The 25,861-nt window shown below is 42.8% G+C and overlaps 1 protein-coding gene across 1 annotated transcript in view; it reads left to right on the forward strand.

Annotated features, from left to right (window-relative positions):
* The first annotated feature begins 522 nt into the window (after positions 1–522).
* The window catches only part of LOC124593793, a 298,108-nt gene continuing 272,769 nt past the window's right edge, over positions 523–25,861 (forward strand). Inside the window, exon 1 of the mRNA XM_047132142.1 lies at positions 523–876. The gene's annotated coding sequence lies outside the window, so the exon portion shown is untranslated. The remainder of the gene's footprint in view (positions 877–25,861) is intronic.

Raw genomic sequence — 25,861 nt, forward strand, 5'->3', positions numbered from 1 at the left:
CGGGATGAGCGTCGCGACGCCGGTCCCTGGGCGGCCGCCGTCGCCGACGACGACGGCGCCCGTCTTTCGGGAGTTTGCCGGCGCCACCGCATCTCGCCGGATGTTTTTCGTAAATAACCGCGCCGGCTCGGCGTCGCAGGGCTGGTACATGGAAGCGGCGGGGTAGGTGGGGGCGGGGGAGGGGTAGAGGCGGCCGGTTTATTACGACTCGCATAGCCCGCGCCGCTCCCTGTGTGTGTGTGTGTGTGTGTGTGTGTGAGTGAGTGTGCGGAGCGCGCGCGCGCGCGCGCGCCCGGCGTGCCGGCGCCTCTCGCCCGCCCCGCGGCGCTCTGGAGGGGGAAGAGGCGGAGCTCAGGGCGTGGCCCGGACTCCAGCGTCAGCCAATAGCGGCCGGCCGCGGACGAGCGGCGCGAAGGCAGCCCCTGACACGCGGCCACCCGCCGAGCCTGCGATAGCTGCAGTTAGCGGGCTGCAAGCAGGCGAGTCCGCCGTCCGCTCTCGGCGACCAGTGTGCCCCGACCCAGCGCGGGAACAGCACAGTGCCGCGAGAGAGCCGCAGCCGCGCGACAGTCGCCAGCCCACCCGTCCGCGCGACAGTTTTGCTGCCACGAGTTAGCGCAACCTGTGTTCGCCCCTGCCCTGTCGAATTGCGTGTTGCCAGCAAACTGTCACCCGTTAGTTGCGGCAGCAGTTGCTCCTTCGTGCGTTGACAACTGCCAGGTGTCTGGGACGGCCAGTGTGAGAGTGAGTGCGTCAGCAGATGAGCGCCGCCGTATGCGGAGCTGCGCGCCGGGGTCTCGTCGCGTCGCCGATGAGGCCGGTTCACTAACGAGACGTCCCTGCCAGCCGGAACCACGTACGGATTATATCAGGAAGGTTGGTACCTGCACACTGCACCGAGTGTCGCCGGGAAACTCTCCGCTCTATTCTTGTGCGAGCGCGAGACAACCCCGGTGGAACTGCCGACAGGTAGCTCGTATTCGTGGGGTTGTAAGCCTAAGGTCGCTGGAACTGTTCGCGTCAGACTGACTGCTAGGTTCTATGGTGCTGAGACGGCAGCACCTCTTCGTATAGCATATCTTTCGAAGCGATCCGGAACAGTTCGCGTTGTAGGGCTACGTCTGTGAGACTGTGATAGGATTATTTCAAATGTCACTCGTCACTGAGATATCAACCTTCGCTAACGTCTGCGGCGGAAGGCCTGTTGCTCTACAGCATCATTTCTACGTTCGTTAGAGCCGTGCCACGGGAAAAGGATAAGGTCTCGTGGATAGCATCATGTAGGTGATTAATCTTTAGGGACCGAACGGCAGGAACCAGAACGACAGTTATCACAAAATGAATGTCACGATTGCTGTTGGGTATGTGCCAGAGGTGCAAGGTGAGGATCTGGATAGCGTCGTGTGAGCGACTGTGTTTCTTCTGTATTTGCCTCTTCGTGTCTAACAACGCTACAGTCGAAAAGCTTTTAGTGCATCATGTTGCACCGCATTCTATCCAAATCTCTGCCACGCACCTCTCGCTTTTTGTCCATGGCTCATGCCCAGCAGGAACCGTGTCATTCATTTTGTGGTAACTGTCGCTGTTTTTCCGTTAATTCCTAACAGTTAACAGGTTTCCGTGGGGCAGCCGTTCCCTCGTGACACGCTCCAAACCGACGCTGTCAGTGGGCTTTCGTCTCGGATGACTTTTTCTCGTGTATTTATCTCTTAACATTCCTAGAGTTAAAAAATCGTTTGAGTACATCTCGTTGTGCCATATGCTACCCAAAACTTGCCTCGCATCTATCGCTCTTTTCGTTATGGGACATACCCAACAAGAACCGATCATTCATTTTGCGACAGCTGTCGCTGTCTTTTCCGCAGTTTCTAACCATTGATAAACTTCCTACGAGACATCATCCTTTTCTCGTGACACGCATTTTACGGGTTCTATCAGTGGTTCCTTTGTTAAGCATACGACTTCCCCCTGTCCACCAGTTGCTGTTCACAGTGACAAGGGTACATACAGACTCGTATCGTCCGGAGAAAGCACCCAAGCACTTTATTCTGATTTTCCACTACGGATACCTGCAAATAATGTCGTGATGGTAAGATTAGAAAATAATATTAACAAACTTCTGGGCGCTAAAATATAATTTCTTATTCCATTGTCACCCTAATTTTTTACTGTCTTTCTTTGTCACTCATTGCATAAGTTTCTATAATACTACGACGAAGTGTGCTCTGTGGTTTGAATATTTTAAGGATCCACCGCCACGAAATTCTTTCCTTACTCTGTGATAAGATACTAATTGAATGGACAGGAGATTCTCACTCGCTTTAGCCACCGAACGATTAAAAATCGTAACCCACTGCAAAACACAACATCTGTCGCTATATATCATCGCCTCGCTGAAATTGTTAGAATTATGCTGAAGGCGCAAACTTTCCGTTCCCGCGTGATATTTCACAGGGTAATGAGACAAGTTATCTGGAGTTCCAATCTCAGCGCCACATAGCGAGGTGCGCACTTGGCGTGTCCCGATCGCAGGATTTCTGCACGAAAGCCGGGTCGACGAAACGGGAAATTACTTCGTGAGATTGCGTTCCAGGCAGAGCACTTCGTTAGCAGTTTGGCGTCGAACATGTGGGAGTATCCGCGTCAGTCAACGAGTTACGTCGGCTGAAATTCCCTTTTGCCCAATCGGCAACGGTTAGCAGTCCTCTTTTCTCGTCAAGTAGTAATTAACAATAATCAAAAAATTTGTGCCGAAATTATCAATTGTCATTCGCGAAATCTAAAAGCAACCGTTTCATCTGGCGCCAGACGACGCTGAGTTGTGCGACAGTTGCGAGGGCCGTACGTACGTATTTCAACGCTACCGTTACATCCAACTGACACGCGAACGGTTAACGTGCCTTGCGCATTTACGTAAGGTATAAAATATGCTGTCGCAAAGATAATGAGTGTATAGGAAAAAAGAGCCAAAAAACAAGCAAGATCTCATGTCCGTGCGTACAAACGTAGGGCGGGGAATAAAATTTTCAATGACGTTGGCTGGGAAACGTTTTTTCTCGGACAGTCATAAAAAGAGGTGAGGTGTAATATCTACATTTCAAACATACTGTCATTACGTAGGCAGCCAACGTAGGAGACAGAAATTTTTTTAAAAAAGTTTTCCTGTTCCCAGTTTTAGATGTTAACCCAAAGTGAGCGGTGACGCTGAATAATTACGAGGCGGTGTCTGCTGTTAGGTACTTTTATTCCATTTACGATTAGTTTTATTTCGTTGATTCATTGTTAGGAAATCTGTCGACTCTGTGTATTTCTATTTTCTTTTCCGATGAGTATTTCGGTGCGTAAGCTCCATCGGCACGCTTTCCAAGTTTTGTATAAATTTTTTCGTAAGTCTTGCAAATAATGTCTATGGAATTTTCGATACGAAATACGTATCGGAAATAAAAACTGAAATACAATCAATAGGCTTTTAGTCATCAAATATATTTTACTGTCTCTGTGTGTCACGCGAAATCACTGAAGATTCGCTTAAATAATACTCAAGAAGTTTTAGTTTCTTTCGTTCGTGAGCAGAAAAAAACAGTAATTGAAATGGATATGCGTTCCACTGCATATGACGACGTTAGATTAGAAAGCGCTCGTGACCTGCACGATTACTTTTTTGGAAATCAGGTTTTGTACGGCGTCGAATCGGTACAGGGTAGATGATCCTTGTCCGGCAAGGAGCATTTCCCCTTGCCGAGAAGCGCGTTACAAAATACCGCGTTGTGTCGTCGTAACTGCTGAGTCGACAACGCTGCGCGAACAAGCAGCGGCGGAGGCAGCCGTGAGGTGCGGCGGGCGGCGCCCGACTTCCCTGCCGGACCCCCCGCGCTTCCCGCCATCTGAGGCCGGATCGCTACGGACTACGCTCAGTCCTTCGTCCAACTGTGCGGGCCTCACGCGCTGTCTCACGAACAGCGCGTGTCTGTACCATAGCTACTCGCAAGCCACTGTGCTGCTACATGTAATGTTAGGAATGAGATCCGAGTCGCTAAATTTAGCGCACTTATATTTGTTCTGCGAAAATACTGACGATAGTAGTACAGTTCTACTCGGGAAACAGGTAAATTAAAAAAAAAAAAAAAAGGATGATAAACGTGATCTTCATAGTGACAAGGGTACAGGCAGATCGTCAAGGGTATAGACGGATTCGTACCTTTCGGAGAAAACACCCAAGCACTTTATTCTGATTTTCCGCTACGGATACCTGCAAATAACGTCGTGACGGTAGGTGCAGCGAATAATATCAACGAACTTCTGGGCGCTAAAATATAGTTTACTACTCCACTGCCATCTTATATTTTTAATCTGTCTTTCATTGTCACTCATTGCATAAATTTCTATAATATTACGACAAAGAATGAGATCTGAGTCGCTGAATTTGGCGCACTTGTATTTGCCGTGCGAAAATACTGAAAAATCAGGACGTTCGTAGTACAGTTCTACTCATAAAACAGGTAAATTTATAAAAAAAGACAAACTTGCCTGTGATTTGCCGATAAAACCAGCAAAAAGTATGCAGTGGCGGTAGAGAAGAATTTATATTTTCAATTCTTTCGTTAAATAAGACTTAGCTGATCGCTCTGATCGTATGTCGTGATCATCTATCCCAAATGGCTTCCTTTGGCGGCGTGTAGATACCGACATGCAAGCGTTTATTTTAGGCTGTCTGTGCAAAGTAATTTTGTCCTACTTAACACACTTTCGACGTCTGTCGATCTTAGGACCGAGTCCATTTCCACGGAATCTTCGTCCTTTTCTGATCGAAAAGAGAAGTGACCGATAATTAAACGTAAGTCGCTGAAAACTGATACAGTAGTCCAATTTTTCTCGCACAATAATTCCAAGCTTGAAATCGAGTCATTAGTGAAAACGGCAAATAACAAATGGATTCTGCACTAAATTTAGAAAAATTAATTTAAAAAGAAATGGAAGCAAGACCTTTATTCACACTGCAAGAAATCGTAAAGTTTCGCAGTATAACTAGGTTCTTAAGACGAGCCAGTTATAGTAGTATATTTGCATGTTGAATTAAGACAGTACGGGAAATCAGTATTTGTGTTTTTCTGTAGAGCACGAAAACATTACGTTCTCGTGTACTGCGTTCGTGAAACAGGCGTATTATCTACATAAAATCTCAGAGAAACTTTCTCTTAGGTCACCTGCCCAGTCATACTAGCGACGTTAATAACATATTAAAAGAAACTACAAAAACATATTTTAAGAAACAGCGAGGTAGTTGTCGTAGGTGACACAATTAAGTCACACCTACACTAACACGCAACAGCTTGAAAATTAATTTCCGCTGACAGCGAAAAGTAAAACGGCGGCAAAAACTTATAGGTCTGAAATTTGTTGTATCGAGGCAAGTTTACAATACCCCGTACCTAGGTTCCATCTCAACTTCAATAGTACGTCAACGCAATGGTGCCTGACACGAAGCTTCTACTAGGGGCCTAAATTATGTATCTAAAAATTTGCAGTCTCTTCATCTAAGAACAAGAAGATTTGACTACAATACTCCGGTAACGCAATATTTGTGTGTCTGCACTGTTCACAACTGAAGTCAGAAATATTTTTTATTAATGCATGAAATAAAATAAGAGTGCACATGACAAAGTAGAGTACGCATTGCTCCTGACAGCGATGCGAGGACGAAATAAATGTCAAAAGACTAAGAGACGAGAAGGAAGTGGAAGGGAATACTGCGCGAGCGCAATATTGCGTCACAGGCCAGCGGCTCGGCGAAGCTGAGATCTGGTCGCCAGCCGAGATAGCGTCCTGCGCAAACCAGGAAGTCTGGGGGCGCGCTTTTCCCGCAACACGACACACTCGCTGCTTTACTTAAAAAAAAAAAAAAAAAAAAGATTTGCCGGTTGTTTCGCAACGCGAGCGAATGGGCGAATGTTTCCTGCTTTGCCATCCATGTATGTCAGCAATACCGAAGAGGTGGAACCAATATTTTGCTGGCAACTCGTGGGATAGCATGAACCATCTCGGCTCCGTTCCCGTAAGAAATTTTGTCATTTCACCACTTTGTATGTGTAGGCTGCACTTGCGAAATAGCGTAATAACTTTTACCAGGACTATGAAGATATCGTAAGGCTAATGTCTCATCGCGACTTTCGTTCTGAATTAGCGTTAAAAGTTCAGAAATGAAAATTAATAACTCAGTGCAACTTTCGGCTGCGCTCTCTACTGCATGTTTTCCAAGCGTTCCACTGCGCAAGTCTTAGCATGTCATTTTTATATTCTGAGCATCCAATAGCCACAGACGAAGCGTTACATCCGAAAGCTGTTAAGTGTATTTTTAAACCACGATTCTATATCCCTTCCCTTTATTATAGAACCTCTGCTAGCTGTCGGGACCATTAAATGCGGAAATTCCTCTTCGCAGAATGGCAGGGTAACAACATTTTGCTGACGACACCAACCCTGTAATAAAGACATATACAGGCACCCGAAGGCGGACAAAATCACCCGAAATCGGTAATAGCTTAAATAGGACCTTTTGCATATAATGACATCCTTTCAGAATTAATCATAGGGGGTTCGAAATTATAGTGGACGCGAATACTAACTGTCCCCATCATATCCTCCTCCAACAAACTATCTGTTGTGTCCTCCATTACCACTGCACGTTCGGTTCTCAAAACAAAACGATCATAAATTCTTTTTTCTTTCTTTTTTTTTTATTCAGGCGCGTTTCGGAGCAGCAGTTTCACACAAATCGCTAAAAGAAGGCTCGAAAATTACGTGAGTCGCAGTTACAAACACCAAAGCAACAATATTTTACCCACGATTGTCTTAGTTCTGCTCCGAAGTTAGGATTAAATTACTTGGACCAGTACAGCAACGAGCTTTATATTTTTATCTTATTTTTGTCAAGACACATTGCTAGTTTCCATCCACCTTCAATAGCGCTATTTCATTTTGCAAACTGATACTGCAGTATTCGAGATGCAGTCGCTTTACTTGTACTGCCGATAAATTTGTAACATGTTAAGTAAAGTTGGAGGTGGGTGAAAACTCGAAACGTGACTTGGCATTAACAGCATTTTAAAGAAGTGGCTGGTTGCTGTATTTCTTCAAGTAATCAACGAAATAGCGATATATTTGTCCACGGCATAGAGCAAAAGTGCATAGTATTATACACAAAATTGTCTACATCGCATAGTGATATTAATCAGTATCAGACGCGTTTCGGTATCCGCCAACAAATGAAGTGCCAAGAATGATCTCTTCAAAAAAAAATTACGCTACGCACTTTTGAGCTATTACGCTAGTAAATTTTCTTTTTTCTTTTTTTTTAAGCATTGGAAGCAATTTTCTTGTCCCTCACGACGCTACGAGCATCAGGGCAACGCAGCTCCACCGGATAAAATCACCGACCCAGCCGGGAGTCGGGCACGGGCCCCTTCGCTTACCACTATGCAGCGCTGAACAGTAAACATTAAATTCATGGCGACATACATCGCTATGTTGGCGATAGAGTTTTCTGTCTACAATTCCAAATGTGATTTTTAGTGTAAATTTTGCCCTAAAACACTATCGATGCTGTACCGCAACAAAATGAAATGCGGCAGGTTACCTGTGTACAGACATTCATAACCTTTCCACTGTGCAACTTAACTGCCGATGAAGGCGGCTCGAAACGATGAGATTCGACCGAAATGCTTGACAACGGCTGTATAAAAATTTAATTTTATTGCAAAAGCGAATGCTGTAGACAGATTACGCCTGAAAAAAAGCTCTGATCCAGCTGCTAGTCAACTTTTTGACTGTAGCGAGGAAATCTATCGGGGCACTGTGGCCGAAACAAAATAGTACGGTGCCTGTTGCGGCATAGCGCGGGTACAGAGGCCCGCGCGCTAGCACACTTAGTAGTGACAAGTCGGTCGCGGCCGCGCTGCAGAGTCCATTAGGAGTAATTGCGGCCGTATCTGCACGCGCGGAGTATACTTTGCGCGCGGTAATAAATTACGCGCCAATTTCTGTGTCGCCGGGACACGTCACGCAAGCTACAGCCGAATTTCCCGTACGCGGCTACGCTCTGTGGCGTTCCTGGATGCGGCGACGGGGTAGCTCCAACTGCAATCTAGATCCTACACAACTGCCGGCTTTGGCGCGGTACTAGCTCCACACTTATCAGATCTCGACAACCGCTAGCAAAATTTACGGCAACTTCTGGTGCTGCTACGTGAATATAGAAGTCTAGCTCGTCAAACGACGTACTTTTCGTTGACTGCGGCGTGCAGGTAGTTCCGTCTTTATCAGTCACGTACAAAGATTGTTCTAGTTTTTAATATCATCGAGTTGCTACGCGTTTTAGAAAAACAGGCAAATACCATCCTGGCCCGAAAAAAAACCGCGCTTTTCTCTCCAAAACTCGGCAAGGAAAAAGTAGGGAGCGGATTATCCGCACCAGCCTACAAATATCGGTATTTTTATGCATCGGAGAAACTTCAACTGCAGTGGTCGTTCGTTAGTTCGAAACTAATAGCAACAATATCGCTAGTGTTTCGAAACTAATCGCAACAGTATCGCTAGTGTTTCCAAATTAATCGCAACAATATCGATGGTGTTTCGAAATTAATCGCTGTATCTGAGGTAGCAATGCAAGCGTCTTCGACTGTTGACAGTTCATTTACGTAGTGACTATTATCATACAGTTAATGTGGCTTATTCGGCAGGACAGGCGCAGCTTTTTCCTAACGAGTTAATTTTAGTCTTCCCCACAGAGTGGTAAACTCGAAAGAATATCACCAACAAACGTCGGAATTCGGCGCAGTTATTATGCAAGTTTAAAACGCGCGGCAGTTCGTTACGCGAAGAGTACATCTAGCGGAGAACTTTTCAGAAGAGTAGTTCAAGACAGGCTGCGTATTCAATGGCCTGCATGGAAGGGAGGACACCGTACTTTGGAAGGAGAGTCACAGAAATAACGACACTGACGAACCAAACGCCGGTTGTGAAATTAGCAGTGGCTACCATATTTCTGTGTAATTTATCTGCATTACAACTTAAAAAATGCGATTAGTGACCGAATTGCGACCAGTTTTTGTAAATGGGTAATATTGCATACATTTTCACCCGCTAAGTTTCTTTCTTTCCCTCTCAAAACTGTACATTCGGATGCTGTTTATATTGGGGCCCGTACGGTTTATTCAAACCTGAACTTGCGCAATGAAGATTGTTAAGCAAACAGTTATAACTGTCTCGTGCGTTCACATTTGTTGTTTCATCAATTACATAAGAAATGTCGCTTGTGCTGTAAATTATAAGCACCACTCGAAACAGTATCTTCATCGTCTACTTTTATAATTGCACTCCGTCTTTCCTATTCGTAGTCTGTTTTTATACGGACTTTTCAAATTCTTGTTCAGTCAGTTGGGCAACCCTTTTTTATATCATCGCGCGACATTTTGACTGTCGGTCGGTGCCTCGTAACAAACTGACTTCATTATTTCCAATAAAAGTGCTCTAGCCGCGTGACCAGAAACCTTTGATATTCACTGGCATCCTGTGAAAGTCATCTGAAGTAGTAACCGAAACTCTGGGCACTTTATTCAGTAATTCCGCCAAAGAGATAGAGGAGTTTGAGAATTGTCTAAAGTTTCACTTTACACAACTTTATATTTTTTGAGTCAGTACACCCAGCGCGAAATAAACGTTATGAATCTACCAACGATATAAAAATCAAGAATGAAATGTATTTTAAGAACCATCGGAAATGAACGGAAAGGATAACGTTCTCTCTAAAGTCATCCTACTAAGTATTTCAAAAAGAGTTTTGAACAAGTGTCTGGTTTATTTTCCGCCGTCCACAAGTATCAGTAGTGCGCTGATAAATATGTAGGCCTATGTTCCTTCAATTTTTAAGTGCGACTCCGGCGTGCAGTGCCAGACAAGTGATACAAATTGAAATAATTTACAGTTCCTGCCCTTGCCTTCTCCCATTGTACACAAATAAGTAACGAAACAGATACAATTAGGCTGTGTCACGAAATTTGCTGTGGTAGTGTTAAGAATCCAGAATATTTTACTGTAATGACCATCTGCCTTGTGTGAAGATAATTTATCTAAAAGGAAATGTATTTTTCCCAAAAATAATCTTAACAAAAGTTACGATGTACGCGGGCAGGGCATAATTGTTTTCTCGGTGACCGTAGGGTTAATGATGACGCAGCTTAATTATCACTTAAAAACGTTTACATTCCTGAATACAGAGTATTCTCTGACGATGCCACAAAGGTGCTGAAACGTATTTGCATTTATATGAAAAACAGTTGTTTGCATAACCGGCGGTCCCGAAGTCTAGTAACTAAGAAATAGGTCTGAAGTCATTGGAAACACAAAAGCATTTCGTGCCATTCTGGCTGTTCATTCTAAATGAAATATCGGCGATTTTTAATTGTAGGCCTGTTTGTCGCCCTAGGACGGGCCCTACCGCAATCTTCAGGAATGAAGCAATGACTTTGCTCAAAACACTGCCGATTAAGCCGACGCGAAACTTCGGGCAAGGAAACCGCCGAAACGAGTCAGATCGACTCCGCATTCGTCTGGAGTCAGCGCTGACTGACTTGAACTCTGAGAAGCGACGGCCGAAGCCGTCCGCTGGCAGTGCCGCGCCGTGCCGTAATTATAGCAGCCGGCTTAATTACTCGTGTCTCTTGACGCCTCCCGCGCGGCCTACGGCATCTGTTTGTTTTTCCGCCTCGACTTGTTTTTGCCCTGTCCCGCGAGCTGGCTGTAAAAATCGCCAAAAGGAAGGCCGTCGCCAGCTCAAGAGCAAGCACAGACGTTTCCCAAAACTTGCGGCAATTTTTAGACTCGACGTAAAACTGTAAGTGCACAGTTTCGTTGGCAACGTTTTAGAGCGATTTTTATACTACTGTCGTCATAATACACAAGATTAGATTATGTCCTTCGATAGAGTTCGTGATATTTATTCTTATCATCGACGACGACTAATAATTCAAATGTTGTCCAGCTTATTTCAGTTCCCTATAGTTTGGGGATCTATGTTTTCTAATACTGATGCTAAAGCATATGGAGTTATTGAATTAATTTTATTTTGAAACACACCTTTGATCGTGAGTCACGTGTAATATCAAAATAACAATAAAGACAGCTTTCTTTCTTTCACCAAAAAAGTGGCACTCTTTCACAATTTTTACTAATTTACTTCAGATTAAGCGTTTCTGCAAGTTATCCGGTTCTAAAATTTTAGATTTAATATCTAGAGGAACATGCAACGAAAGCTTGCCGTTAAATATTTTAGTGAAATAGCTACGGGTCAAATCACTTATTCCCATTGCCTGGTGTGTTTTACTCTTGAACCAAGTTTGTGTGAGGTGATGAACCGTTTACGTAACTTCAGCGCAGTGGAAACAAACCTACATATACTGACGGCGATTTTTGTGCAACGAAACGTCAAAAAAACTTATATCACACTTCCGCAACTGTAGGCGACCTTTCAGCCTGTAAATAAATAACAATCCCAATTAGAAGAAGGAAATTATTTTTACTAAAAATTAAACTGTCGCATTTGCGCTTGCTACATGTTGTAGTAATTACAACAGCTGTATTAGAAACACCGAAAAGGTGCACGTAATGATATTTTTCCCAAGACGGACCGATATTTCTAATCTTACAGTAGGCTTACTGAAACTGATATTACTTTATTATTATTATTATTATTATTATGATCATTATTAGGTGCGATTACACGCTACTAACTCGTGCAAAGGATTATGATTCAATTTTCAGAGTTCTCAATTCTGTATTTTCAGTCCACTTTGTTCCTGTTTTCCTCACAATTTCGCTCTCCGGCTGCGCTTTCCATCTGTCAATTTCTTTTTCCGCACGATTTTACGTCTAAAATTTGCAAGGAATTCACTCATGCTTTTTCTAGAATTTTCTAGAATTATTGCATCCACGGCCTTGTTTTCATTCGTTCTTTGTATATTAAAATTCTGTAGGTAAGTCTTGCTGCAAGAGCCCACTAAATTTTAATCTTCTTTTTCTTATTTCGCGAGATTCGGTAATTTTTCTGTTGTTTTCTGGGCCATCTTTCGTATTGTTTGCGCCGACAATCATTCACCAAATTTTCTGTTGCTTTTGCAGAGCGTTTTCCACGTCACTTTTAATGTGAGGCCCGAAAGATAATTTTATTATTATTATTATTATTATTAGGTGCATTTTTATTGATGGGCATCCATGAAAGTAACACGCTTAATGCGTCCATGCATCCTAATATTACGACCAATTTTGTGCAGCGACATAGATGGTATACTGCACAGAAACAATCTTTCACCCACGGAAAAAAAAAAATGAAAAAGAAAATAGGCTTTTCTTAGAGATATACTCGTCACGACTTTCAGAATTGTGCAGTGAGCTTCTCTCTCGCAAAACATGTCTGTAAATAAAAGCCAATTTATATTAACTGAACAGCGAACAACTTTTATTCGCCGCCATCAGGTAAAGCAACTGGCAACATTTTCTTCCTTGACTCCGGTTGCGGGTGTAACAGGATCCGCGCGCGACCTGGCAGTCCGCAGTACAAACCCGGAGGCGCCAGCGGGTGTGTCGGCTGCCCCGCGGGTCGCGGTGAAAGTTGGCACACCACGCAGTCTGTTTCGTTACTACTGCAACACTTGACTGGTTAAGGACACATAAGAAAAGTCATTTTTGAGACACTGCATGTCATCAGTCCGTTGTGGCTTCCACGAATTTCAATTCTTTAGAGGGAGAAAATTTAGTTCCCTTATTCTGATTGATATTTGACGGGTCAGTAAAAAAGAAGCAGACATAATTTAGAGGACAACATCTGGTTGGAAGCAGTCGTGTATGCTTTCAGGGGTCTGTGCGATGCAAAAATGCCCATACACACAATGGGCAAAATAGCGCTGTTGTTAAGGTAGGGAAGTCTCGGCATCAAAAGAGTCACGAAGAGAATCTCCCTGTAACAGAAATGCTCATGTTACGATGGATAGGAGGTGTAACATTGAAAGGCAACGTGTGCAATGAATTATAACAGTTAGTTTCACAGTCATACCCACAAACGAAAAAACTCTCAAAATTCATGGCTACAAAGAAGAGAGGAGGACTTCAAACCAGCTGGCTGACGAGTATCCGTGGAGATATGAAGAAGCTAAGTCTTACGTCAGTGAAGGTGATGCCTACTGGCAGGATAGTTGGCGCCGCATGATTAGGAAAGTCATTCCCGAGTAGCGGTAAACTGCGAGGACACAGGAAAAGATTGTCGTGGACATTTCTAGTGGCTGAAGAGCAAAACACTTCGAACCAGTCCTGTAGCACACTTCCTATTTCGCTAGACCTCGTGCTACTGGCCGCTAGACAGAAAAACAGTTTTCACTTAGACACTACCTTTATCACTAGACAGAAGGATATGCACTATTCAGTAAGTTTCGTTTCAAATACGAGCCGACAGAACTGCTGAAAAAGAGTTGAAAGGTTTCTTTGTGGCACACTCCCGTACAGGAATTCCGCACGATAGGTCAGTAGTTTCCGCATAATGTATTATTTATTAGTATACTATCTCACATTCTTTTTAATGTCTTATTTCCTTATTTTGTCAACAAATTTTACAATCACCGTTTTGAAAACTATTTACTGAATCGTTCTATAACCCAAGTAGCTTTGGCTTGCATGTCCCACGGAACCTGATAAACAAAAACATAAATAAAAATCAGTAAACCGAATAGCCGGCCGGGGTGGCCGAGCGGTTCTAGGCGCTACGGTCTGGAACCGCGCGACCGCTGCGGTCGCAATTTCGAATCCTGCCTCGGGCATGGATGTGTGTGATGTCCTTAGGTTAGTTAGGTTTAAGTAGTTCTAAGTTCTAGGGGACTGATGACTCAGAATTTAAGTCCCATAGTGCTCAGAGCTATTTGAACCATTTTTTGAATAAACCGAATATGGGCCGTTTTTCCAATCAGAATATCTGCACAGTTGACCGTGATTATAGATTAGTCACTAAATAATATATGCTATTAGGTGGTTTACACCTCATTTCTTTCACAGTAGGCTGCTGCCAGGAACATTTACCTTTTCTCAGACAGCACAGCTAAAGCGCAGAACTTGTTAGCGAGTTGACTTCATCGCGAACGCTGTTAAGTCCGCAATTTTCGCTCAGTACTTGGCGCGGAATTACGCGATTTCGCGCAATCGTCGGCCAGAAAGCTACAATCAGTTTCGCAGTAAACAAACAAAGTATTACCTGCAACAGAACCGTGCGGCCTTGCGGAAGCGGCGATAAGAAAAATATAACATAGTCATTCACTTTTTCAAGCGCCGTAATTCCAGCGCCGCTACTCCACACGCTGCCCTCGGTTTCTTCTTCGGTACCGCGCGTAACTGCTCGCACAATTCTTTGCTTCACATTCAGTCATTAATTTCGAAACTGTTCCTCCGTTTCCTTTGTATGCTGAGCGTTTTCTACAATGGCCTTGCGGTTTATGATAGTAGAATCTCCGCGTTTTGTCCGTGCAGCTATTGGTAACGAACTCTCTCCCATTTTCTCACGCTGTCGTTAGTTTGCGTCACGTCCCTTCACCTACCCTATATCTTACGCGTAGGAACTTGCTTTTCCTAATGAACCGTCGTTAACAAGTCAGTTAAACCTTATAAGACAACTACTAGTAAACCGTATCGAAGTGTACCAATTTGGACGCATCGCTCTTTTCTTGTAGCGGCAGACAAGAGACGTACATATACATTTTGCAGACCCTTTAAGGAATTTCCGTGCTAGGTACTGTCTCCGCAGTTGCCACAGAAAAGGTGGAAACGCCATTATTGAATGTCTGTAAGACAGAAGTCGTAACAAGACTAGTACTTGACAGTGGTGATTGGTGATATATCCGCGCTTTTTAGGAAATTCGAAGTATGAAGCTTCTGCTAGTGGCAATTGAACTTTTAAATTATTTTTGCTATCGCCCGTAACCTCCTTCGGCCTATGACACACACATGACAGTTGCATCCATTCATTTGCGTGTATACAGCTGAATTTGTTACGGATGATAGTGAGCACCATGGCAAAACCCAAAACTGATTTTTTTATTATCTACCTTCTGGACTCATTCAGCGTAGTTGTTAAACTAATTATTGTCTTTGTTCACCATACAATACCCAATGAAGTAATGTTAACACACAGCTAAGATCACCGGGAGTCACGCTGCAACCGTCTTGCTTTCCGTGTTTAAATCATCTCTCACGTGTAAAAACGCAAAACAGCAGTCATAAAATAAAGTAATTTGAACATAAAGGCCTCGACTTAAGTTATAATCGCTAATCCGTTCCCCTCAACTATTATGACTGATGACACACAAAATACGTCGAAGTATTATCGGTCTATTAATTATAGAAGCAGTGGAGACGCATGAAAAAAAATATGAACTTCAAGTACTCATATGTGATTACAAGAATACATAAACACCGAGTTCGAGTCTCGGTCGGGCACACAGTTTTAATATGCCAGGAAGTTTCATACACATACAAATGCTGATACAGTTTAAATTTATAAAGAGAGACTGAAACATCAACGTTGGGTATGCACCCAAAATGGAACGCAGTGACCTAAAACCTTGTAAGACTCACGTAGAATTTTTATAGGAACTCACAGAATAATTGCAATCCAAAATTGACTCATGTATACGGAAAGTTAAATACCGCAGTTTATGCTGCTCCTCTCCCTTCCAACATTTTCCATCTTCAATACAGTTTTATCTTCTTGATCTCTCTACGTTAGTGCCACTAGCTCCTTCTATATTTTTATACTGATCGGTTTTGTGTTATTGCATCACTACTCATTTTTTGCCCTACTATCGAATTTGCCTTTGCACTTACACCAGTTGTTGTTGTCTTGTTTTCTCTTTGTTCGGTCATTATTTGTGCCACCTATGCTTAGTAGACGATAAATATATCCATTTTCCCATTTTAAAAATATAAAAAACCTTTGTATGTGGTGTTTTTGTGGACAGAATCTGAAAAAGTAAAAAAAAATTCGTTGGCGTTACATTTCTTTACCGAGACGTTTCGCGTTAAGAAATGTCTTAGGCCTTGTGTCGTTCCACTTCATGTTGCTCTGAGAGCAGTGACGAAATTTCTGAGGTAAAATAAATATTCTCAATTTTGGCGTACAAATTACTGTCGATTACATAGTCTGTGCATTATTATCTGTAACATTCGGTATCTCAATAGTTTTCATTCCAGTACACTGAAGTTTCTCCGCTGACCTTCCGAAGAAGATGCGTAAGTACTACTTTTAACAATAAAACGTTGATGTAAAAGCAATTATGAAACCAGTACTTCGAAGTCTTTACCTTGATATACTCGCGCTCATGTTGTCTCCGACAGTCTACCGACGCTGTCACTTAGAATGACATACCCAAACGTTTGTGAAAAGATTTGACTCTCAACAAAACTTCTGCAACTCAAAAACCAGGTGTTGTTATGTACTCGTTGAATAAAATTATATTTGCATTTCTTTACATCGTCCTCCGTAAAACGCATATAAGCTAAATAGTTCGGAAACTGACGATGTAACGGAAAGAAACCATGAAGCTACGGTGTTATGCGACACAAGCATAAGGAAAGTATATATATGCCCATTTAATTAACGTTTTAAATTAACATAAAATGCAGAAAAAGTTTTCTGTTATACATTCGTAAGCAATAGTACACGCATGTATCGCACTTATTGGGCAATAATATTTTCGTCTAAAATAAAAACTGTTTTGGGGGAAAACACAAACAGCAAGTTACACTTTGAAAAACATCACGAACAGGATGGCTACATTCTCTGTTAGCTTATCTAAAATATCGTCAAAATTCGTAGCTGTTGCAGTATAGTTGTCCACCGCAGCGATTTTACTGTGGGCTATTGCGAGTCCGATATGAACGTGTGTTTGTATACCGCCTAATCCAAAGGGCTCGTCTGCGTCATACAGCGGCGCTTTGTCGTTGCTACAACGGCGAGCCGTGGGATGAGTCTCGACTATCGGGCCTCTCGTATTGCCGATGCGGATAATGAGAATATTCTATACGTCGGCAGCCGCCGCACATTGGTAACTATGGAACTTTTTTTTCTACGTCTACTTCTCAACGCTGCCTCATGTTCTCGGCTACCAATTCTCATAGGCAGTATTTGAGATTTCGAATAACCGAGTCCCTCTAAAGCGTCTCTCGGAGTTGTTACACTGATGAGAGACGAAGATTCAGGCCCTCGAAAAGCTAAAAATACGATGAAATACACTTCTACAAGGGCCCGACGGCGAGGAGGCAAAAAAGTCGTAATCGATTGCGACAAGCGCGCAGCGACGGGAAACAAAACTAGCCCAAGATACAGCTGCAGTGCTCAAGTAATGCATCTTGGCGCAGCAGTAAAAGAGAAGGGGAGAAAAAAAAGAGAAGGTGGAAAGAAAAAGCGGAATTCTAAGTCGTCCAATGGAGAAAGCTGCGTCGGGCACTATGAAAAGAGGCCCAGAAGTAGCGCTGGCGGGCGGCCCGGCGTCACGAGGTGGGCGGAGCTCGGCCCCGGGGCGGGGCCAGCGGTGGGCGTGGCATCCCCTCCAAGCACCCCTCCGCATGTGAATTACCTCCCCTCCCCCGCGCAGCTGCCGGCTCAAATACTTCCATTACGCAGCTTAGCTATAATTAGCGGCCGAAGCGGCGGGCGCTGCAGTGGCTGCAGCAACTGCGTGCACGCACGCACGCAGCAACGCACGGCGCCGCGCCGCTCTGCACCTGACGGCCCAAAACAAACAGCGGCGCCACGCTTATGCGTCGCCAGAGCTGTTCGCTCTCGCTGTCGGCCCTTGCTGAATCCGCGCTATCCAGCCACTTCATTTCTCCTCGCGCATTGTCAGTCAAAAAGTCTCTCGCGCTGCACTCATTCATCATGTCGAAATAAATTACTGAACATTGCTAACAAGGCTCTTTATTCAGTTTTGCAGACTTTCTGCGAAGATTAACGGAGAATAAAAGTTGCTCTCGCTTTCTATATCCCATGATGGTGTTCTATGCCTTCTCTCAGACTGATAAACACCACACAATATATAAAATGCCCATATTATATCGTTACAAGAACAAGTTTCTGCCAAGTGTTTCGAGAGGGAAGCCTAGTGTTTGTTTTGCCTAGGAGAGACTAATAGCATCCGGTCATAATGGATTTCGGCATAACCACAGCAGATACATGACGTAATCGATAATTAGACAACCCGCAGTGCTACCCACCCCCTCCCCCCTGTCCCCCCCCCACCTCTCTCTCTCTCTCTCTCTCTCTCTCTCTCTCTCTCTCTCTCTCTCTCTCCCCTCCATCCCTCCCTCCCTCTCTCTTTCTCTGTCTCACGCCCTCTCTACCAACACAAAAAATACTACGATAAGAAAATTCTCTTCTTCTGCTTTCCTGAAACAACGCTACGGTATATACAGCTTAACACTTCCACAAAACATCGCATTACAGTAGTGTTAATTACTCACCTGGATACATTTTTCAGTGATCCATGCAGCCGTCTTGTAACATATTGCATTATTACAAATGCTATAATTTTTTTATCCATTTTTTCAAGGAACAATGATTTACAGCTTTGGAATATTTTTGTACACTCGTTGTTTGGCATATTACATGTAAGTAGGCCTATATCACTTTATTAAAACTACCAATTTCGCTCCAAGCACAGATCGCCATTAGACATTCATATGCAACAATAAGGCCATAATAAGGCAGAATGATCATAAACTGAAAACAATAATTACACGCTCATGAAACATTCGTCACATAGCCTGTTGTTACACGTCAACTGCATTAAAATTATAAAGTGCAAGGAAGTAGCCTATTTATACACTAAGCGGCGTATTACAAGGGTGGTGCACAAGGCCAGTTTGAAGCACTATATTCTCTTATATCACAAAACACTGTTCTGAATAACACCTTTCTAATTTTAGTACAGCTGTTCTACCAAAACGTGAACATTCAAAAAATTTATCGACTCGCCTACTCATTTCCTTATTTCTCTAACAGTATGCTCACATTTTACTTACCACTATTATATATGTTTCTTTGCTTCCGCCATGTTCTTTTAATCATACTTTATTATTGCATATATTATTTTACCCTGGAATCCATCAGTATGGTCTGTAAGATTCTTTTTGTTCTTTGTTGAAATGTGATCAGGGCTTCGACGTGTTTTCACGTCAGTTGGGGCTTTTAGAATTTCAGGCGCTCATCGACGCCTGATCGCTAGTTTCTGTAGATCAGTTACTACTTTCATACTTCTGGTCAAAGCAAATGATGGACAGCCCTTTTTTACGTAAGTCTGCTTACACCATATTTCGCCCGCATCTCGTGGTCGTGCGGTAGCGTTCTCGCTTCCCACGCCCGGGTTCCCGGGTTCGATTCCCGGCGGGGTCAGGGATTTTCTCTGCCTCGTGATGGCTGGGTGTTGCGTGCTGTCCTTAGGTTAGTTAGGTTTAAGTAGTTCTAAGTTCTAGGGGACTTAGGACCACAGCAGTTGAGTCCCATAGTGCTCAGAGCCATTTGAACCAACACCATATTTCATTCTTGATGTGCCAGACTTTTTGGCTTTCAATGTGCCCTATTGTTTTCTTCCCGTTATTTTTGTTAGTATAATTCCTGTTCCTTTAAACTTATTGCACGGATTTCCAATTGAGGCTTAATATTTCCTCTAACTGAATTTCCACCTGCGTTACTTTCCTGCATTTGCATAATGTTTTCCATTACTTTTAGTACAAGTTTCCGTACAATCTGAAAATTTATGAAAATAATTAACCTAGGAATCAGTCTTTATGTTTCATAAGGCGCGTAGTTAGAAGTTCCTCTGCCTGTATGTTGTTCTTCTCAGAGATCCATTGTATTGTGAAAATAAATATTCTCTTCTATTGCTCATAGTAAAATATACTTCAGTTCTCTTAAGCGATTGTACTCTCTCTCTCTCTCTCTCTGTCTCTCTCTCTCTCTCTCTCTCTCTCTCTGCCTCCACCATAAGCTAAAAAACTGCTTTGTGATCGCCGGCTGCTGTGACCGAACGGTTCTAGGCACTTCAGTCCGGAACCGCGCTGTTGCTACGGTCGCGGGTTCGAATTCTGCCTCGGGCATGGCTGTGTGTGATGTCCTTAGGTTATTTAGGTTTAAGTAGTTCTAAGTAGTTCTAAGTCTAGGGGACTTATGACCTCATATGTCAAGTCACATAGTGCTTAGAGCCATTTTAACCATTTTTTTTGCTGTGTGATCGGAGGCTGTAAGAGAACTCTCTTCTTCCGGTTTCGCAGTGCAAAACCAACTGCTTGTTTCCTCGAAGGCTGTTACAAACGTAAAGCTTAATAGGCTGTTCGTAACTTTTCGACAAACTGTAATGAGCAACTGCCCGCCCCTGCTGTGTGGCGGCTAGCGGTGCTGACGCGGCGGTCCGCCGATCGATTCCCGGCGGCCTCGTCAGTTTTTTGTATGTTGGAAAGGTCTGGAACGGGATGCACCTCCCCCGCACGGCCAGCTGAGTATCAGCGTGAATAAATAAGCAGCGAATCTGTCACGCGAGGCGCCCAAGGGGCGCGAGTCGAAAGACGAGCTCCACCGTGCGAGTCCCAACGCGTTATTATTATCATTAATTTACTTGGGCTAGTGTGATGTCCGTTATGTATCTCGTTACCCCACACCTGAATAAATTACTTCCACTTTTATCTACTCCTTCAAAGGTCGTCAGCTATGATTTTGCTCTTTGTGTAGCTTTTTTCTCTGCTGGCACGCTCAAAATTTCCTATTTGCACGGGTATGTCGATGGCGACACGAATAGTAGTATACGCAGAATTTCAACCATGCACGCAGTCGCGACACATATATCTTTTCGAATTTAAAATTTTTGGTGCCGTCAAAAACCGTTATGAAAGCCTGCTTTTAGTTTTTTGGCTTTGTTACTAAACGATAAAAAATTACGAAATAAGGAATTGTACATATTTTAAAAAGAGTCATTTACGATTGGACTGATTACGGAGCTTATTTCCTATAGGGACAGGAGGTGCAGACGACTGTGAAGAGGTCCGACTATTGAAATTCGTTTTCGAAGTGTGCGAAGAGGTGATAAATAGGCAGAGTTTACATTGCGCGATATTCCACGCTGTAGCAAGCACACAACGGTGTGTGCCAATACGTTCATTTTTGCGTCATGAAAATCACATCGACACGGGAGGCGCGGATAACCCACTGGAATCGCATTCTCTACGAGCGGGGTTCAAATTCCCATCGGGCCACACGTATTTAATGTTCCTGTAAATTACTGAAGGTGAATTCTGGGATGGTTCTTTTGAGCTGGACGCGGCCAACTTTCTTCCCGACCCCTCTCTAACCCGAGCTTATGTTCCATCCTCACGACCTCGTCGATGGTACGTTAAACTCTAACCATCCGTCAGCCTATTATTAAACTTCTGCCTTCCTTAAGTTCGTTGAAATAAAACTGGGCTCTGCTACTGACTACAGGCATAAAAAATCACATATCCAACACTGTGTCAGAAACAGCATTATCGATCACTAGCCTACTATATTTCCAAGAAATATCTGTTGAACTGCTTCGAAGGATCAGTCTTCCAGTATAAAACGGGAGCTGTGTATGTCTTAAACATACCCTGTAACTATGAAAAATGTTCGTTCTAAGAAAACGAATTTCCTTTTTTCCGTAACCACATGGTAAAATCTGAACGTAACATCAAAGGAACGAAGGGAATAAAACCGTGTTTTGTTTTACATATGCATAGTGGATCCCACATACTTAAGTACAAAAATATTTTAGATAAATAAGCCATTTGCCGAACACTTTAAGTGCAAAAGATAATTTTCTTACCTTCATTTTTGTACCTATATAATGTACGTAGTTGCTTTACAATTTCTATAGGTATCTGATATCTGTCTTTGCAATTATTAAAAATATTTATTTATGTAACCACGCACGTTTCCTTTTATTCACGCAGATCATCGTCCATGATCTGGAATGAGACATATTTAAAATTTTGGTTTGCTTCCAGATCCAAGATTGTTCGCTACGAAAGACATTGAACTGTGACTTTTACTTACAGCATTTTTGTCCACGTCCGCATCAGTGTCTTTTGTAACAAACTGTTTCTACATCTAGAAGCAAACCAGAATCTTTCTAGACAATAACGATGTTTTAAATAATTCACATGAAATGTGAATGGTAAAATAAATACTCATTTCTAGTAGCTGCAAAGACGGATTTCAAATTCTTTTAATAATTATTTCCTTATCATTTTAATTAAACCGGCCTGCAAAAAAAAAATTCTGTCTTGCGTAAACATAGTAGTACATTAATTTATTGGATAAACGTGTTTAAAACATTGTTCCTTCGTGTTCGAACAATGCCTTAATGCAAAAACCAAAATTTGAATTGGGACTGCAGATAGGCCTAAGTAGGCGTTCTACGCTGTGGACAAGACGACAATTGATAATGGAGCTTTTGTGAGACTTCTGTGTCCCCGAATAATTTTCATTGTAGTTTCAGCTAGATTGCCAAGGATATAATTATAATTGCGGAGTATGGTGCTATTATTATATTCCTACATGATATTTGTATTCAGAGTGTCAGAAAGTCATGAAAGTTTCATTATTGTTCGTTTCGCAGATAGCGTTAGTGACCACTGAGAAGTGCTACCGACGTAGTTCTTAGCATCTTGAGCGCAGCATTGTTTTCACTTTTCTCTTTCTTTGTTCGAACGTTTGGGATATCTGCACTAGAAACTTTTAGTATAATGAAACTGTAATCAGATCTCATTTTAAATGTAAATTTATCTCATGTACGACTGAATAAAGTAACGCTGTGGAGGTATCAATTTAATTATAAAGTAATAAAATAAAAGCACTTAAAAAGGACGAAAGGAGAATGAATATAACGAAATCTTTGAAGGTAATTCCATTGAGGAAACTACAAAAAGTGCATTATGTCCCTTTCAAATCAATACTGAATTCTTTTGTGTCTATTTTGAGTTATTTGCAAGACCCTGCAAAGCCACGAACTGAGTACCATACAGAATAGTAAAGACAATGCACCTCTCTGCACCGTTCTAACATCATGCTTGATATTATTTTTATGCGCTTCAAGACACGTCGCCACCGCGGTAATGTGATACTTCCTTGCAGTTGTTTACATAATTTCTATTTGTCTACTAGCGGTTAATATTTGCCTTTTAAGGTTACTTTTGTTAGTGTACAAAACTATAGTATACTCCGGCTGATTTATCTTGCACAATAGGGTAAATTCCTCATTGGGACGTACGCTGAGATGTGCAAATTACTCTGAAAAGTAAACCTTCTAGTCTCATCGCGCTGGCTGTGGCCGTTGTTAAAAAACGGAATGGCTTATACTGACAGCCAATGGATTCTGCGATTTTCTATAAATCCACGGGAAATTAGTAGAAGTAAGAGTGTCACGCTCAAAACCTTCCCGGCCGTGGAACGGAACGTCGGAAGCTAGTTTGCTGTCACCCTATAAGTATAGTTTTGTTGCTTAAATAATTTTGAAAAGGAAAGAAGATTAGAGCTTAACGTCCCGTCGACAGCGCGGTCATTAGGCAAGGAGCACAAGTCCAGATTACGAAACGGTGGGAAAGGAAATCGACCAGCCGTTCTCAAAGGAAGCATCCCGGCATTTGCCTGAAGCTATTTAGGGAAATCACGGAACACCTAAATTCTGGATAGCATCTTCCTCCCGAATGCGGGTCCAGTGTGCTAACTACTGCACTACCTCGCTAGGTTTAAATAAGTAAGTTTATTCGGATATTAGCGTTACGTTGTGAAACCCCTCCTGAGATATCATATAGTCATAAAATTCCGAGAATACAGTTGAGAAACCGCTGTAATAGAGCGTATAAGATTAGTTCAGTTGGTAAAGCATGGACAGTTGCTTAAAGATGGAATCAGGGAGGTTATTCAGATACCTGCAGTAATATCCGAGGATGTCATGTTTACTAATGAAGGCACGATGCGAAATCAGATGTGACATGTACCGGAAGAATGGCATACGCAAAAGAATATGGCGAAAGTCGCTCGTCATTATATGTACACACACTATGAAAATACTTACATTTAATGTGGGGTATGACACATACAAGTAACGAAAACATAAACAGAGTGAAACAGTAGGAAAACAGTTCATGACAAATAGAACCAACAGACAGATTACTGTCACGTTGATTTAAAATGAGGGTAGTAGCAGCAAAAGAAATAGAAAAAGAAGTGCTCGCCATATGTTTTAATTTTTTGGGGAAATAAATCACGAGATTTTCCTCAAACGCAAGTGGGCGTTGAACAGTGCACCGCCTGCAGAACAGTTTCTCTCACAAGGGAACCTCCCCATCGCACCCCCCTCAGATTTAGTTATAGGTTGGCACAGTGGATAGGCCTTGAAAAACTGAACACAAGTCAATCGAGAAAACAGGAAGAAGTTGTGTGGAACTATGGAAAAAAAGCAAAATATACAAACAGAGTAGGCCTTGCGCAATATAGGCAACATCATAGTAGTGTATGCTCATGAGCGCCGTGGTCCCGTGGTTAGCGTGAACAGGTGCGGAGCGAGTGGTCCTTGGTTCTAGTCTTCCCTCGGGCGAAAATTTTAATTTCTTTATTTTCGCAAAGTTATGATCTGTCCGTTCGTTCATTGACGTCTCTGTTCACTGTAATAAGTTTAGTGTCTGTGTTTTGCGACCACACCGCGAAACCGTGCGATTAGTGGACGAAAGGACGTGCCTCTCCAATGGGAACCGAAAACATTTGATCGCAAGGTCATAGGTCAACCGATTCCTCCACAGGAAAACACGTCTGATATATTCTATACGACACTGGTGACGGCACGTGCTTCACATGACAGGAATATGTTGTCGACCCACCTAGCTTGTACACTTGGCGAATGGGTAAAAAGATTCTTCTAGCTTGCCCGATTTAGCTTTTCTTGTGGATGTGATAATCACTCCCAAAAAAGTGATGCAAACATAAGAGTTTGTCACATAAACTGCAACAAATGAATGAAACAGTTTCACAGTCGCACAGTTTTCCCTGTGCTCTGTCAAAACATATGTTTTTGACGTTTTCGAATTTTTCCGTGTGTAGACCGTCAAATCCTGCATATGTCCAAGCAAATTTGAACATGTTCTGGAATTTTGGAGACCGAAGTTAATTATTTGTGAGTGCCTGAACTTTTATAATTGTCTGAAAACAAAAAATTAAACTTTTCACCCGAGGGTAGACTTGAACCAAAGACCTCTCGTTCCGCAGGTGCTCACGCTAACCACGGGACCACGGCATTCCTGAGTTCAATTTGTCCTTGATGTTGCCTATCCTGCCCATGGACTACTCAGTTTGTATATTTTGCTTATTTTTTTCATAGTTCCACACAACTTCTTCCCGTTTTCTCGATTGATCTGTGTTCAGTTTTTCAAGGCCTATCCACCGTGCCAACCTATAACTAAATCTGAGGGGGGTGCGATGGGGAGGTTCCCTTGTCAGAGGTGGACATCCGCATCAGAGAAGGAGTTTGAGAATTTTTTTCTTATGGGCACAGATAGAATATTATGTAAAAGAGATCTTGCGTTGCGACTGTGGTGGTATGACAGGTATTTGCTCTCTAACGTGATATATCGGTGCGCATGCTCAGTGAGGAGATAACGTATGATAATTACCTAAAGCACCCGTCCGCTACAATCCTAACTGGCCGGTGTGATGAACTGACATGCTCAAGTGAACGGATGTTGCTCACATGAAGCACACAGGTCTTCATGG

The sequence above is a fragment of the Schistocerca americana genome, chromosome 2 (genome assembly GCF_021461395.2).
Source record: "Schistocerca americana isolate TAMUIC-IGC-003095 chromosome 2, iqSchAmer2.1, whole genome shotgun sequence".
NCBI lineage: Eukaryota > Metazoa > Arthropoda > Insecta > Orthoptera > Acrididae > Schistocerca > Schistocerca americana.